At 49.1% G+C, this 14468-nt stretch overlaps 1 protein-coding gene across 2 annotated transcripts in view; it reads left to right on the top strand.

Moving 5' to 3' along the window:
* Nucleotides 1-14468, top strand: part of SSBP1 (single stranded DNA binding protein 1) — a 119952-nt gene that overhangs the window by 32552 nt on the left and 72932 nt on the right. The gene's annotated exons all lie outside the window — the stretch shown is intronic.

Here is a 14468-nt window from a genome sequence, read left to right as displayed (position 1 = left end):
ATGTGGGGGCCGGGAGAGGAGCAAGGCGGGAAAAGCGGAGGTGGGGCGCAGGGGGGCCTGAGTGATGGGGACTTGTATAAAAAACAGGAATAGTGTAAGGGATGGGGGGGCTCAAGAACAGCAGAGCAGTGGCAGTAGAAGGTAGCAGAAAGCTAGCAGCTGTCAGGGCAGAGGCACTCAGCTGCAGACACTATGTAGCGCTGAGCAGCAGTGCTGGTAAGAGCTGGAGGGGCCTGCTCTTGAATGTGTTACATGCGTTGCACTGTTTGCATTACGGGTACTGTTCTTCCTCAGATTAACAACCGTCATTGCCAGTAGTAGAATGGAACCTTAGTCGTAGCGTAATGAGTGGTAATACTGCCAGAACTTATTTTACCCTCAGGTTCCACTTGACCTTGGCGGCAACTGGTTTGTTCCTCTCAGGCTGTAAGGTCTGTAGATAGATTGGTGTTCGTCTTGGAAAGCTCCAGCCCCCTTTGTTTTAAAGACTGCACTGTTAGGTTCACAGCATCAGGTTTGCTCCTCTAATAGACAATTAATGAACCTGTGTCTTCAAGAGCTACATCTGGTTCAGTAGGCCCAGGGATTTCTTTTGACAGGCTGGTAAGCGGGGCATTTCGGTTTGAGCATATTATACTAAACGTAATAGATGGGCCGGCGCTCAATGATTTTGCCATTTAAGGTTGACTATTGTTAGCAGTCGGTGAATCAGTGGAAGTAATTGTTCAACAATGTGACTTTATTTTGGTCTGAGCTTTGAGACCCGAAATAGCATCCAGAGGATGAACCTTCGAACTAGAAGTATTCTTATTAGTTTTTCCTCTGAAAAAATGAGTAATTTTGGCTTGGGGCCTAATGCCTCATTCTCCTCCCCTGGTACAAGGCTCACATGTGCCTCCCTTGGCGCATTGACTGCTGGTAAGTTGAGTCCTCTGGCTGTTTGCTGCTGTCCCCAGTTGGAAGAAGTGTGTTTGCGTATCTGCAGCACTAAGGTGCTCTTTTCAGGGTCTCATGAATTGTGACCTTTCATGGATTACTGCTCAAGTGCATCAGAAAGGTAGCTAAGCTACTATCAGTTTGGCCCACTCTCGATATCATGACTAGTGTAGAATGTTTATGAATATTTCTAATGCTATTCACTTGACATCTTTGGAGTAAAATATGCATGTGCAGACCTGTGCATCAATCCTGTCACAATAGAGCTCATTGATAGTAAAACTGGGTAATGCACGAGCATCCGATTCAAGGCAATTTCAGTGAAGGATTTAGAAGTATATTATAAAAAGGATACCTAAACTGTTTTTCTTAAACATCTTCCTCAGACTTATTGTGGTGATTTAGTTGTGACAATTCTGGAGACTAGGAGACCTGAGACTTTCCTTTCTTACTTCTGCATCAGCTTTTTTTGGAGAAATCCGTTTTACATGATGACTGTAATGCTATTCTTGTCTGTTCTTGAGGTTCCTCAAGATCCTGCAGGTTAGCAGACTTGTTTGCAAGGTGAAAGGTTCATCAATATGTTTACGATTTGAGACACCATGGAGCCTATGTTGTTTCTTATATTAATGCCTGACTCGCCATCCAAATTCCTTTTAAGTCACTTGCATGCAGCAACAAATTGGAGAGATGTCTTGCTATGAATAGGAGTTACCCTCTTTAAAGGTGGATACGGAAGACATCTCACATAGTACTTCCGTTATGAAACTTTATTTAGATTCAGACTTTAAAAACCTGAGGTTGCCACAATTATTATAGATTGCAGTCTATGGTAAGAAGATTAGACGTTAGTGCCTCACTAGGCAGATATTCCTGATCACTTATTGCTACAGAAGTCCCATTATAATCTTTAGAGGATATGAGGAGAATGTTCTGAAAACATTCTTTTTAGGTAAAGAGCAGAAAAGGGGCTACTGAGTTTGAAGAGCTTGAACGTAGTCCACAGGACATTTAATATTTGGTTTAGCGGGCGGAAAGACTAAACCAAGAAATTGAGTTCCACAGCTGAGTAAAAGTACTCACGGTTATTGCTCCATTTGCTCTGTGCCTATCAATCAGTCAGTTTTTTAAAAGCGAGCTACTCACCTGTGAGGGTCTCAAGCCCATTGGGGGGGGGGGTTGGGGTGCAGGGGAAGGTTGTTCCATCTCTTTGCTACAATGTAGGTGAAGGATTGTCCTCAGGCAGTGGTTTTACGGATGCGAGGGATGTTGGCCAGGGCTGTCTTGGCGGAGCAGAGGAATCTGGCGGGGTGTGGAAGGAGACACTGTAGTTCAGGTAGGCTGGTCCTGCGTTATATATGGCCTTGTCCATGTGGGTGAGTAGCTTGAAGGTGATTCATTTCTCGACCGGGAGCCAGTGGAGGGTCCTCAGGTTTTGGGAGATGTGTTCTCGGCATGGGAGGTCCAGGATGAGTCTGGCGCTGGCGTTCTGGATGAGTTGTAGTTTTTTAAAGTTTCTAGTTGAGTTGCCGGTGTAGAGGGCATTGCCTTAGTCGAGCTTGCTTGTGACTAAGGCGTGGTGGGATCGATCTGAAGATCTTCCGAAGTTTGCGGAGTGTGTGCCAGCAGGAGCAGTTGACCAAGTTTACCTGGCGGGCCTTGGATAGGGAGGAGTTGAGGATGATGCCTAGGTTGCTGGCATGCTTAGTCGTGCAGGGGAAATGATGAGTTGTGTGTCATCGGCATATGACACGATGTTCATACCATGGTTTCGGACAATGGCTGCGAGAGGGGCCATATATGCGTTGCACAGTGTGGGACACGGTGAAGTGTCGTAGTTTGACTCTTGCTTTAGGCAAGACTGCTGATTTAAGGAGGACAATACTTATGTTTGTATGTGACTGTAAGGAAATGCCTCCTTGGCATGGTTACCCCCTGACTTTTTGCCTTTGCTGATGCCAAGTTATGATTTGAAAGTGTGCTGAGGCCTGCTAACCAGGCCCCAGCACCAGTGTTCTTTCCTTAACCTGTACCTTTGTTACCACAATTGGCACACCCTGGTATCCAAGTAAGTCCCTTGTAACTGGTACCCCTGGTACCAAGGGCCCTGATGCCAGGGAAGGTCTCTAAGGGCTGCAGCATGTCTTATGCCACCCTGGGGACCCCTCACTCAGCACAGACACACTGCTTGCCAGCTTGTGTGTGCGGGTGAGGATAAAAAGACTACGTTGACATGGCACTCCCCTCAGGGTGCCATGCCAACCTCACACTGCCTATAGGTACAGATAAGTCACCCCTCTAGCAGGCCTTACAGCCCTAAGGCAGGGTGCACTATACCATAGGTGAGGGCATAAGTGCATGAGCACTATGCCCCTACAGTGTCTAAACAAAACCTTAGACATTTTAAGCTCAGGGTAGCCATAAGAGTATATGGTCTGCGAGTCTGTCATGCACGAACTCCACAGCACCATAATGGCTACACTGAAAACTGTGAAGTTTGGTATCAAACTTCTCAGCACAATAAATGCACACTGATGCCAGTGTACATTTTATTGTAACATACACCCCAGAGGGCACCTTAGAGGTGCCCCCTGAAACCTTAACCGACTACCAATGTAGGCTGACTAGTTTTAGCAGCCTGCCACACACCAGACATGTTGCTGGCCACATGGGGAGAGTGCCTTTGTCACTCTGTGGCTAGTAACAAAGCCTGTACTGGGTGGAGGTGCTCCTCACCTCCCCCTGCAGGAACTGTAACACCTGGCAGTGAGCCTCAAAGGCTCACCCCCTTTGTTACAGCACCCCAGGGCACTCCAGCTAGTGGAGTTGCCCGCCCCCTCTGGCCACGGCCCCACTTTTGGCGGCAAGGCCGGAGGAGATAATGAGAAGAACAAGGAGGAGTCACTGGCCAGTCAGAACAGCCCCTAAGATGTCCTCAGCTGAGGTGACTCTGACTTTTAGAAATCCTCCATCTTGCAGATGGAGGATTCCCCCAATAGGATTAGGGATGTGCCCTCCTCCTCTCAGGAAGGAGGCATAAAGAGGGTGTAGCCACCCTCAGGGCTAGTAGCCATTGGCTACTAACCCCCCAGACCTAAACACACCCCTAAATCGAGTATTTAGGGGCTCCCAGAACACAGCAAGATAGATTCCTGCAACCTAAGACGAAGAAGGACTGCTGAGCTGAAAAACCTGCAGAGAAGACGGAGACACCAACTGCTTTGGCCCCAGCTCCACCGGCCTGTCTCCCCACTTCTAAAGACACTGCTCCAGCGACGCGTTCCACAGGGTCCAGTGACCTCTGAAGCCTCAGAGGACTACCCTGCATCTAGAAGGACCAAGATCTCCCGAGGACAGCGGCCCTGCTCCACAAAGACTGCAACTTTGCAACAAAGAAGCAACTTTGAAACAACACACGTTTCCCACCGGAAGCGTGAGACTTGGCACTCTGCACCCGACGCCCCCGGCTCGACTTGTGGAGAACAAACACTACGGGGAGGACTCCCCAGCGACTGCGAGCCCGTGAGTAGCCAGAGTTGACCCCCCCCTGAGCCCCCACAGCGATGCCTGCAGAGGGAATCCCGAGGCTCCCCCTGACCGCGACTGCCTGCTTCAAAGACCCGACGCCTGGTAAGGACACTGCACCCGCAGCCCCCAGGACCTGAAGTATCCGACCTCCAGTGCAGGAGCGACCCCCAGGTGGCCCTCTCCCTTGCCCAGGTGGTGGCTACCCCGAGGAGCCCCCCCTTGCCTGCCTGCATCGCTGAAGAGACCCCTTGGTCTCCCATTGAATCCTATTGCGAACCCGACGCCTGTTTACACACTGCACCCGGCCGCCCCCGTCCTGCTGAGGGTGTACTTTTTGTGTTGACTTGTGTCCCCCCCGGTGCCCTACAAAACCCCCCTGGTCTGCCCTCCGAAGACGCGGTTACTTACCTGCTGGCAGACTGGAACCGGGGCACCCCCTTCTCCATTGAAGCCTATGCGTTTTGGGCACCACTTTGACCTCTGCACCTGACCGGCCCTGAGCTGCTGGTGTGGTAACTTTGGGGTTGCGCTGAACCCCCAATGGTGGGCTACCTTGGACCCAATTTTTAACCCTGTAGGTGGTTTACTTACCTGCAAATCTAACAAACACTTACCTCCCCCAGGAACTGTTGAAAATTGCACTGTCTAGTTTTAAAATAGCTATTTGCCATTTGTGTGAAAACTGTATATGCTGTTTTGCTAATTCAAAGTTCCAAAGTTCCTAAGTGAAATACCTTTCATTTAAAGTATTGTTTGTAAATCTTGAACCTGTGGTTCTTAAAATAAACTAAGAAAAGATATTTTTCTATACAAAAACCTATTGGCCTAGAATTGTCTTTGAGTGTGTGTTCCCCATTTATTGCAGGTGTGTGTACAACAAGTGCTTAACACTACCCTCTAATAACCCTACTGCTCGACCACACTACCACAAAATAGAGCATTAGAATTATCTCTTTTTGCCACTATCTTACCTCTAAGGGGAACCCTTGGACTCTGTGTATGCTATTTCTTACTTTGAAATAGTACATACAGAGCCAACTTCCTACATTGGTGGATCAGCAGTGGGGTACAAGACTTTGCATTTGCTGGACTACTCAGCCAATACCTGATCACACGACTAAATTCCCAAAATTGTCATTAGAAACTGATTTTTGAAATTTTAGCTATTTTTCAAAAAATTTAAAAGTCCTGCTAGGGCCTTGTGTTAGTCTCTGCTAGCATTTCTTTTAGAGTTTAAAAGTTTTGTAAAGTTTGAATTAAGTTCTAGAAATAGTTTTAGATTCATAAAAAGTATTCCAACTTTTAGAAACATAATGTCTAATGCAGAAGAGAGTGTGATGGAACGCAACGTCACCCCTTACCTGCATCTTAGGATGTCAGAGTTAAGGTCTCTCTGCAAAACCAAAAAGATTAAAACTGGTTCAAACCCTACCAAAATACAGCTCCAGGAGCTTCTGGCAGAGTTTGCCAAAAACAACCCCTCTGAGGATACCCTCCCAGAGGGGGAAGCTAGTGATGTGGAGGAATTCCCACCTCCAGTCCTAGTTAGGGAGAACAGGGTCCCTCAAACCCTGACTCCAAATGTGATAGTCAGAGATGCTGCTTCTCTCACAGGAGAGTCCAGCAACTCTGGAAGCATTGAGGGCAGCCTCAGTGAAGATGACCTCCTGTTAGCCAGGATGGTCAAAAGATTGGCTTTAGAGAGACAGCTCCTAGCCATAGAAAGGGAAAGACGAGAGGGTTTTGGTCCCATCAATGGTGGCAGCAACATAAATAGGGTCAGAGATTCTCCTGACATGTTGAAAATACCAAAAGGGATTGTAACTAAATATTAAGATGGTGATGACATCACCAAATGGTTCACAGCTTTTGAGAGGGCTTGTGCAACCAGAAAAGTAAACATATCTCATTGGGGTGCTCTCCTTTTGGAAATGTTCACTGGAAAGTGTAGGGATAGACTCCTCACACTCTCTGGAAAAGATGCAGAATCCTATGACCTCATGAAGGCTACCCTGATTGAGGGCTTTGGATTCTCCACTGAGGAGTATAGAATTAGGTTCGGGGGGCTCAAAAATCCTCGAGCCAGACCTGGGTTGATTTTGTAGACTACTCAGTGAAAACACTGGATGGTTGGATTCATGGCAGTGGTGTAAATGATTATGATGGGCTGTACAATTTATTTGTGAAAGAACACCTGTTAAGTAATTGTTTCAATGATAAACTGCATCAGCATCTGGTAGACCTAGGGCCAATTTCTCCCCAAGAATTGGGAAAGAAGGCGGACCATTGGGTCAAGACTAGGGTGACCAAGACTTCCACAGGGGGTGGCCAAAAGAAAGGGGTCACAAAGACTCCCCAGGGGAAGAGTGTTGAGACATCCAAGGGTAAAAGTAAAGAGTCTTCAACAGGGCCCCAAAAACCTGCTCAGGAGGGAGGGCCCAGAGCCTCTTCACAATCCAATTTTGGGTACAAGGGTAAAAACTTTGATCCCAAAAAGGCCTGGTGTTGTAGCTGTAATCAACAAGGACATCAAACAGGAGACAAGGCCTGTCCCAAGAAAGGTTCCACTTCTAACTCTACTCCAGCTAACACTGGAATGGCCAGTCTCCAAGTGGGATCAACAGTGTGCCCAGAGCAAAGCAGGGTTCACACTGAAGCTACATTAGTCTCTGAGGGTGGGGTGGATTTAGCCACACTGGCTGCCTGGCCCCCTAATATGCAAAAATACAGGCAGCAACTCCTCATTAATGGGACAAGTGTAGAAGGCCTTAGGGATACAGGTGCCAGTGTCACCATGGTGACAGAGAAACTGGTTTCCCCTGGTCAATACCTGGCTGGACAAACTTATCCAGTCACCAACGCTGACAATCAGACTAAAGTACATCCCATGGCTATGGTAGCTTTAGAGTGGGGAGGGGTCAATGGCCTGATACAGGTGGTGGTCTCCTCAAATATCCCTGTAGACTGTTTGCTTGGAAATTACCTGGAGTCCTCCGCATGGGCTGAGGTAGAACTAAAAACCCATGCAGCCATGCTGGGTATCCCTGAACTGGTGTGTGTCAAGACAAGAGCACAGTGCAAGGCTCAGGGTGAAAAAGAGGTGTTGGAGCCTGGGAAAAGGGCCCAACCCTCCAAGAGAAAAGGAAAGAAAACTGGGGAATCAGTTTCAACACAACAAGAAAAAGAGAACCTCTCTTCCCAGGAAGAAGTTCTGCCCTCTGAGGGAACTGAGCCCATGGAGTTAGAACCTTATCAGGTTGAGCTCCTATGCCCAGGGGGACCCTCAAGAGAACAGTTGTGTAAGGGGCAAGAAACCTGTCCCTCTCTTGAAGGCCTTAGGCAGCAAGCTGCTGAAGAGTCCAAAGGAAAAATAACAGGAACACATAGAGTCTATTGGGAAGATGGACTCCTTTACACTGAAGCTAGAGATCCCAAACCTGGTGCCACTAGGAGAGTGGTAGTGCCTCAGGAGTTTAGGGAGTTCATTCTGACCTTAGCTCATGATATTCCTCTTGCTGGGCATTTGGGACAGACCAAGACGTGGGAGAGATTAGTCAACCACTTCTATTGGCCCAACATGTCCCAGAAGGTCAAGGAGTTTTGTGTCTCCTGTGCCACCTGTCAAGCCAGTGGTAAGACAGGTGGACACCCAAAGGCCCCCCTCATTCCACTTCCAGTGGTGGGGGTCCCCTTTGAAAGAGTGGGTGTGGACATAGTGGGTCCACTTGAACCTCCCATAGCCTCAGGGAACCAATACATACTAGTAGTAGTGGATCATGCTACTAGATACCCTGAAGCAATTCCCTTTAGGTCCACTACTGCACCTGCAGTAGCCAAGGCACTCATTGGTATTTTTACCAGAGTGGGATTTCCTGAGGAGGTGGTGTCTGACAGGGGTACCAACTTCATGTCAGCCTACCTGAAACACATGTGGAATGAGTGTGGGGTGACTTACAAATTCACCACAGCATACCATCCACAAACCAATGGACTTGTTGAAAGATTTAACAAGACATTGAAAGGCATGATCATGGGGCTCCCTGAAAAACTCAAAAGGAGATGGGATGTCCTCTTGCCATGTCTGCTTTTCGCCTACAGAGAGGTGCCTCAGAAGGGAGTAGGGTTTTCCCCCTTTGAACTTCTGTTTGGCCATCCTGTAAGGGGACCACTAGCTCTTGTAAAAGAAGGCTGGGAGAGACCTCTTCATGAGCCTAAACAAGATATAGTGGACTATGTACTAGGCCTACGTTCAAGGATGGCAGAGTATATGGAAAAGGCAAGTAAAAACCTTGAGGCCAGCCAAAAACTCCAGAAGATGTGGTATGACCATAAGGCTGCTATGGTGGAGTTTCAGCCAGGGCAGAAAGCCTGGGTTCTGGAGCCTGTGGCTCCCAGGGCACTTCAGGACAGATGGAGTGGCCCTTACCCAGTGCTAGAAAAGAAGAGTCGGGTCACCTACCTGGTAGACCTAGGCACTAGCAGGACCCCCAAGAGGGTGATCCTTGTGAACCGCCTAAAACTCTTCCATGACAGGGAAGATGTGAATCTGTTGATGGTAACAGATGAGGACCATAGAGCTGAGAGTGAACCTCTCCCTGATCTCCTCTCCACAGACCCTAAAGATGGCTCAGTTGATGGAGTGATCTACTCAGACACCCTCTCTGGCCAACAGCAATCTGACTGTAGGAAGGTCCTGCAACAGTTTGCTGAGCTCTTTTCCCTAATCCCTGGTCAGACACACCTGTGTACCCATGATGTGGACAAAGGAGACAGCATGCCTGTCAAAAACTAAATTTTCAGACAGTCTGACCAAGTTAAGGAAAGCATCAAGGTGGAAGTCCACAAGATGCTGGAATTGGGAGTCATTGAGCACTCTGACAGCCCCTGGGCTAGCCCAGTGGTCTTAGTCCCCAAACCTCACACCAAAGATGGAAAGAGAGAGATGAGGTTTTGTGTGGACTACAGAGGACTTAATTCTGTCACCAAGACAGATGCCCATCCCATTCCAAGAGCAGATGAATTGATAGACAAACTAGGTGCTGCCAGATACTTAAGTACCTTTGACTTGACAGCAGGGTACTGGCAAATCAAAATGGCACCAGGAGCAAAAGAAAAGACAGCATTCTCCACACCTGATGGGCATTATCAGTTTACTGTTATGCCCTTTGGTTTAAAGAATGCCCCTGCCACCTTCCAAAGGTTGGTGAATCAAGTCCTTGCTGGTTTGGAGTCCTTTAGTGCAGCTTATCTTGATGATATTGCTGTCTTTAGCTCCAGCTGGCAGGATCACCTGTCCACCTGAAGAAGGTTTTGAAGGCTCTGCAAGCAGCAGGCCTCTCTATCAAGGCATCCAAATGCCAGATAGGGCAGGGAACTGTGGTTTACTTGGGACACCTTGTAGGTGGAGGCCAAGTTCAGCCACTCCAGCCTAAGATCCAGACTATTCTGGACTGGGCAGATCCAAAAACCCAGACTCAAGTCAGGGCATTCCTTGGCTTGACTGGGTACTACAGGAGGTTTGTGAAGGGATATGGATCAATAGTGACACCCCTCACAGAACTTACCTCCAAGAAAATGCCCAAGAAGGTAAACTGGACTGTAGAATGCCAACAGGCTTTGACACCCTGAAACAAGCAATGTGCACAGCACCAGCTCCAGATTACTCCAAGCAGTTCATTGTGCAGACTTATGCCTCTGAACATGGGATAGGGGCAGTTTTGTCCCAAACAAATGATGATGGCCTTGACCAGCCTGTTGCTTTCATTAGCAGGAGGTTACTCCCCAGGGAGCAGCGTTGGAGTGCCATTGAGAGGGAGGCCTTTGCTGTAGTTTGGTCCCTGAAGAAGCTGAGACCATACCGCTTTGGTACTCACTTTGTAGTTCAGACTGACCACAGACCCCTCAGATGGCTAATGCAAATGAAAGGTGAAAATCCAAAACTGTTGAGGTGGTCCATCTCCCTACAGGGAATGGACTTTACAGTGGAACACAGACCTGGGACTGCCCATGCCAATGCAGATGGCCATTCCAGGTTCTTCCACTTAGAAAATGAAGACTCTCTTGGGAAAGGTTAGTCTCATCCTCTTTCGTTTGGGGGGGGGGGTTGTGTTAGGAAATGCCTCCTTGGCATGGTTACCCCCTGACTTTTGGCCTTTGCTGATGCCAAGTTATGATTTGAAAGTGTGCTGAGGCCTGCTAACCAGGCCCCAGCACCAGTATTCTTTTCTTAACCTGTACCTTTGTTTCCACAATTGGCACACCCTGGCATCCAGGTAAGTCCCTTGTAACTGGTACCCCTGGTACCAAGGGCCCTGATGCCAGGGAAGGTTTCTAAGGGCTGCAGCATGTCTTATGCTACCCTGGGGACCCCTCACTCAGCACAGACACACTGCTTGCCAGCTTGTGTGTGCTAGTGGGGATAAAATGACTAAGTCGACATGGCACTCCCCTCAGGGTGCCATGCCAACCTCACACTGCCTATAGGTATAGATAAGTCACCCCTCTAGCAGGCCTTACAGCCCTAAGACAGGGTGCACTATACCATAGGTGAGGGCATAAGTGCATGAGCACTATGCCCCTACAGTGTCTAAACAAAACCTTAGACATTGTAAGTGCAGGGTAGCCATAAGAGTATATGGTCTGGGAGTCTGTCATGCACGAACTCCACAGCACCATAATGGCTACACTGAAAACTGTGAAGTTTGGTATCAAACTTCTCAGCACAATAAATGCACACTGATGCCAGTGTACATTTTATTGTAACATACACCCCAGAGGGCACCATAGAGGTGCCCCCTGAAACCTTAACCGACTACCAGTGTAGGCTGGCTAGTTTTAGCAGCCTGCCACACACCAGACATGTTGCTGGCCACATGGGGAGAGTGCCTTTGTCACTCTGTGGCTAGTAACCAAGCCTGTACTGGGTGGAGGTGCTCCTCACCTCCCCCTGCAGGAACTGTAACACCTGGCGGTGAGCCTCAAAGGCTCACCCCCTTTGTTACAGCACCCCAGGGCACTCCAGCTAGTGGAGTTGCCCACCCCCTCCGGCCACGGCCCCACTTTTGGCGGCAAGGCCGGAGGAGATAATGAGGAAAACAAGGAGTCGTCACTGGCCAGTCAGGACAGCCCCTAAGGTGTCCTGAGCTGAGGTGACTCTGACTTTTAGAAATCCTCCATCTTGCAGATGGAGGATTCCCCCAATAGGATTAGGGATGTGCCCCCCTCCCCTCAGGAAGGAGGCACAAAGAGGGTGTAGCCACCCTCAGGGCTAGTAGACATTGGCTACCAACCCCCCAGACCTAAACACACCTCTAAATCGAGTATTTAGGGGCTCCCAGAACACAGCAAGATAGATTCCTGCAACCTAAGACGAAGAAGGACTGCTGAGCTGAAAAACCTGCAGAGAAGACGGAGACACCAACTGCTGTGGCCCACAGCTCCACCGGCCTGTCTCCCCACTTCTAAAGACACTGCTCCAGCGACGCGTTCCACAGGGTCCAGCGACCTCTGAAGCCTCAGAGGACTACCCTGCATCTAGAAGGACCAAGATCTCCTGAGGACAGCGGCCCTGCTCCACAAAGACTGCAACTTTGCAACAAAGAAGCAACTTTGAAACAACACACGTGTCCCGCCGGAAGCGTGAGACTTGGCACTCTGCACCCGACGCCCCCGGCTCGACTTGTGGAGAACAAACACTACAGGGAGGACTCCCCGGCGACTGCGAGCCCGTGAGTAGCCAGAGTTGACCCCCCTGACTCCCACAGCGACGCCTGCAGAGGGAATCCCGAGGCTCCCCCTGACCGCGACTGCCTGCTTCAAAGACCCGACGCCTGGTAAGGACACTGCACCCGCAGCCCCCAGGACCTGAAGGATCCGACCTCCAGTGCAGGAGCGACCCCCAGGTGGCCCTCTCCCTTGCCCAGGTGGTGGCTACCCCGAGGAGCCCCCCCCCCCCCCTTGCCTGCCTGCATCGCTGAAGAGAGAATCCTATTGCGAACCAGACGCCTGTTTACACACTGCACCCGGCCGCCCCGTGCTGCTGAGGGTGTACTTTCTGTGTTGACTTGTGTGTCCCCCGGTGCCCTACAAAACCCCCCTGGTCTGCCCTCGGAAGACGTGGGTACTTACCTGCTGGCAGACTGGAACCGGGGCACCCCCTTCTCCATTGAAGCCTGGTAACTTTGGGGTTGCTCTGAACCCCCAACGGTGGGCTACCTTGGACCCAGTTTTGAACCCTGTAGGTGGTTTACTTACCTGCAAATCTAACAAACACTTCCCTCCCCCAGGAACTGTTGAAAATTGCACTAAGTGTCTAGTTTTAAAATAGCTATTTGCCATTTGTGTGAAAACTGTATATGCTGTTTTGCTAATTCAAAGTTCCTAAGTGAAATACCTTTCATTGAAAGTATTGTTTGTAAATCTTGAACCTGTGGTTCTTAAAATAAACTAAGAAAAGATATTTTTCTATACAAAAACCTATTGGCCTAGAATTGTCTTTGAGTGTGTGTTCCCCATTTATTGCCTGTGTGTGTACAACAAGTGCTTAACACTACCCTCTGATAAGCCTACTGCTCGACCACACTACCACAAAATAGAGCATTAGAATTATCTCTTTTTGCCACTATCTTACCTTTAAGGGGAACCCTTGGACTCTGTGCATGCTATTTCTTACTTTGAAATAGTACATACAGAGCCAACTTCCTACAGAGACTATGCCAGTCATACAATAAGTCGCTACTCTCGTCCCAACCCTACTGGCTCACAAGCAGTACCTCACCAAAAACCCAAACACTAAAAGGTGATTTGCAGACTTTACGCATGGACTCCGGAGTGTGACATCTCAGGGAGTGTTGTGGTTAAACAGAGATTACCCCTTTCTCACATGAACAACATGTCTCAGTCAAACACAGTATAGGAAGCTGGCTCTGTATATACTACCTCAAAGTGAGAGATAGTGTGCACAGAGTCCAGGGGTTCCCCAAGAGGCTTGATAGAGGCAACAATAGATCATACTAATGCTCTATTTGTGGTGGTGTGGTCGAGCAGTTAGGCTTATCAGAGGGTAGTGTTAAACATTTGTTGTACACACACAGGCAATAAATGATAACACACTCAATGACTTAACTCCAGGTCAGCAGGTTTTTATCTAGAAAAATATCCTTTTTTTAATTTATTTTAGAACCACAAGATTTAAATTGCAGGTAAGTACATTAAATGGAAGGTACTTTGCATATTTATAGATAGAATTTTGAATCAAAGCAGTAATGTACACAGTTTGGCATAAAATGGCAATACGCGATTTTAAAAGTGGACACTGCAGAATTCAACAGTTCAGGGGGAGGTAAGAACAGGTTAGTTTTTGAGGTAAGTAAAGCACTTACAAGTTCAGTCTCTGGGGCATAGGCAGCCCACTGTTAGGGGTTCAAGTCCACCCCTATCACCCAGCACCAGCAACACAGGGCCGGTGAGGTGCCGAGGTCAAAGAGGGGCCCAAATAACATAGGCGCCTATGGAGACAGGGGGTGCTCCGGTTCCAGTTTGATAGCAGGTAAGTACCTGCGTCCTCGGGGAGCAGACCAGGGGGGTTTTGTAGAGCACTGGGAGGGAGGGGGTCCCAAGCAGGCACACTAAATACAGCCTCAGCGGCACAGGGGCGCCTGGATGCAGTAGGCAAACAAGGCCTCGGGTTTCTGATAGAAATCAGTGGAGGGACCCGGGGGTCACTCAGATGTTGCAGGCAGGGCACAGGGGTGCTTCTCGGGCCAGCCACCGGTGGTCGGTTCTTCACAAGGCTGGGGGCTGCGGGTGCAGTGCTTATCCAGGCATCAGGTTTCTTTGTTCTAGGCAGTCGCGGTCAGGGGGGGTCCTCGGGATTCCCCTTGCCAGAGTCGTTGTGGTGGTGCAGAGAGGTTAGCCCAGTGTGGACACGTCGTTGGAGTCGCCTGGGGGGGTCCTCTCTGGATCATTGGTTTCTCTGAACACGGGCCAGGGGCGTCGGGTGCAGA

The sequence above is a fragment of the Pleurodeles waltl genome, chromosome 4_1 (genome assembly GCF_031143425.1).
Source record: "Pleurodeles waltl isolate 20211129_DDA chromosome 4_1, aPleWal1.hap1.20221129, whole genome shotgun sequence".
In the NCBI taxonomy this organism is placed as follows: Eukaryota; Metazoa; Chordata; class Amphibia; order Caudata; family Salamandridae; genus Pleurodeles; species Pleurodeles waltl.
This window is presented reverse-complemented; position numbering and strand designations above follow the sequence as displayed.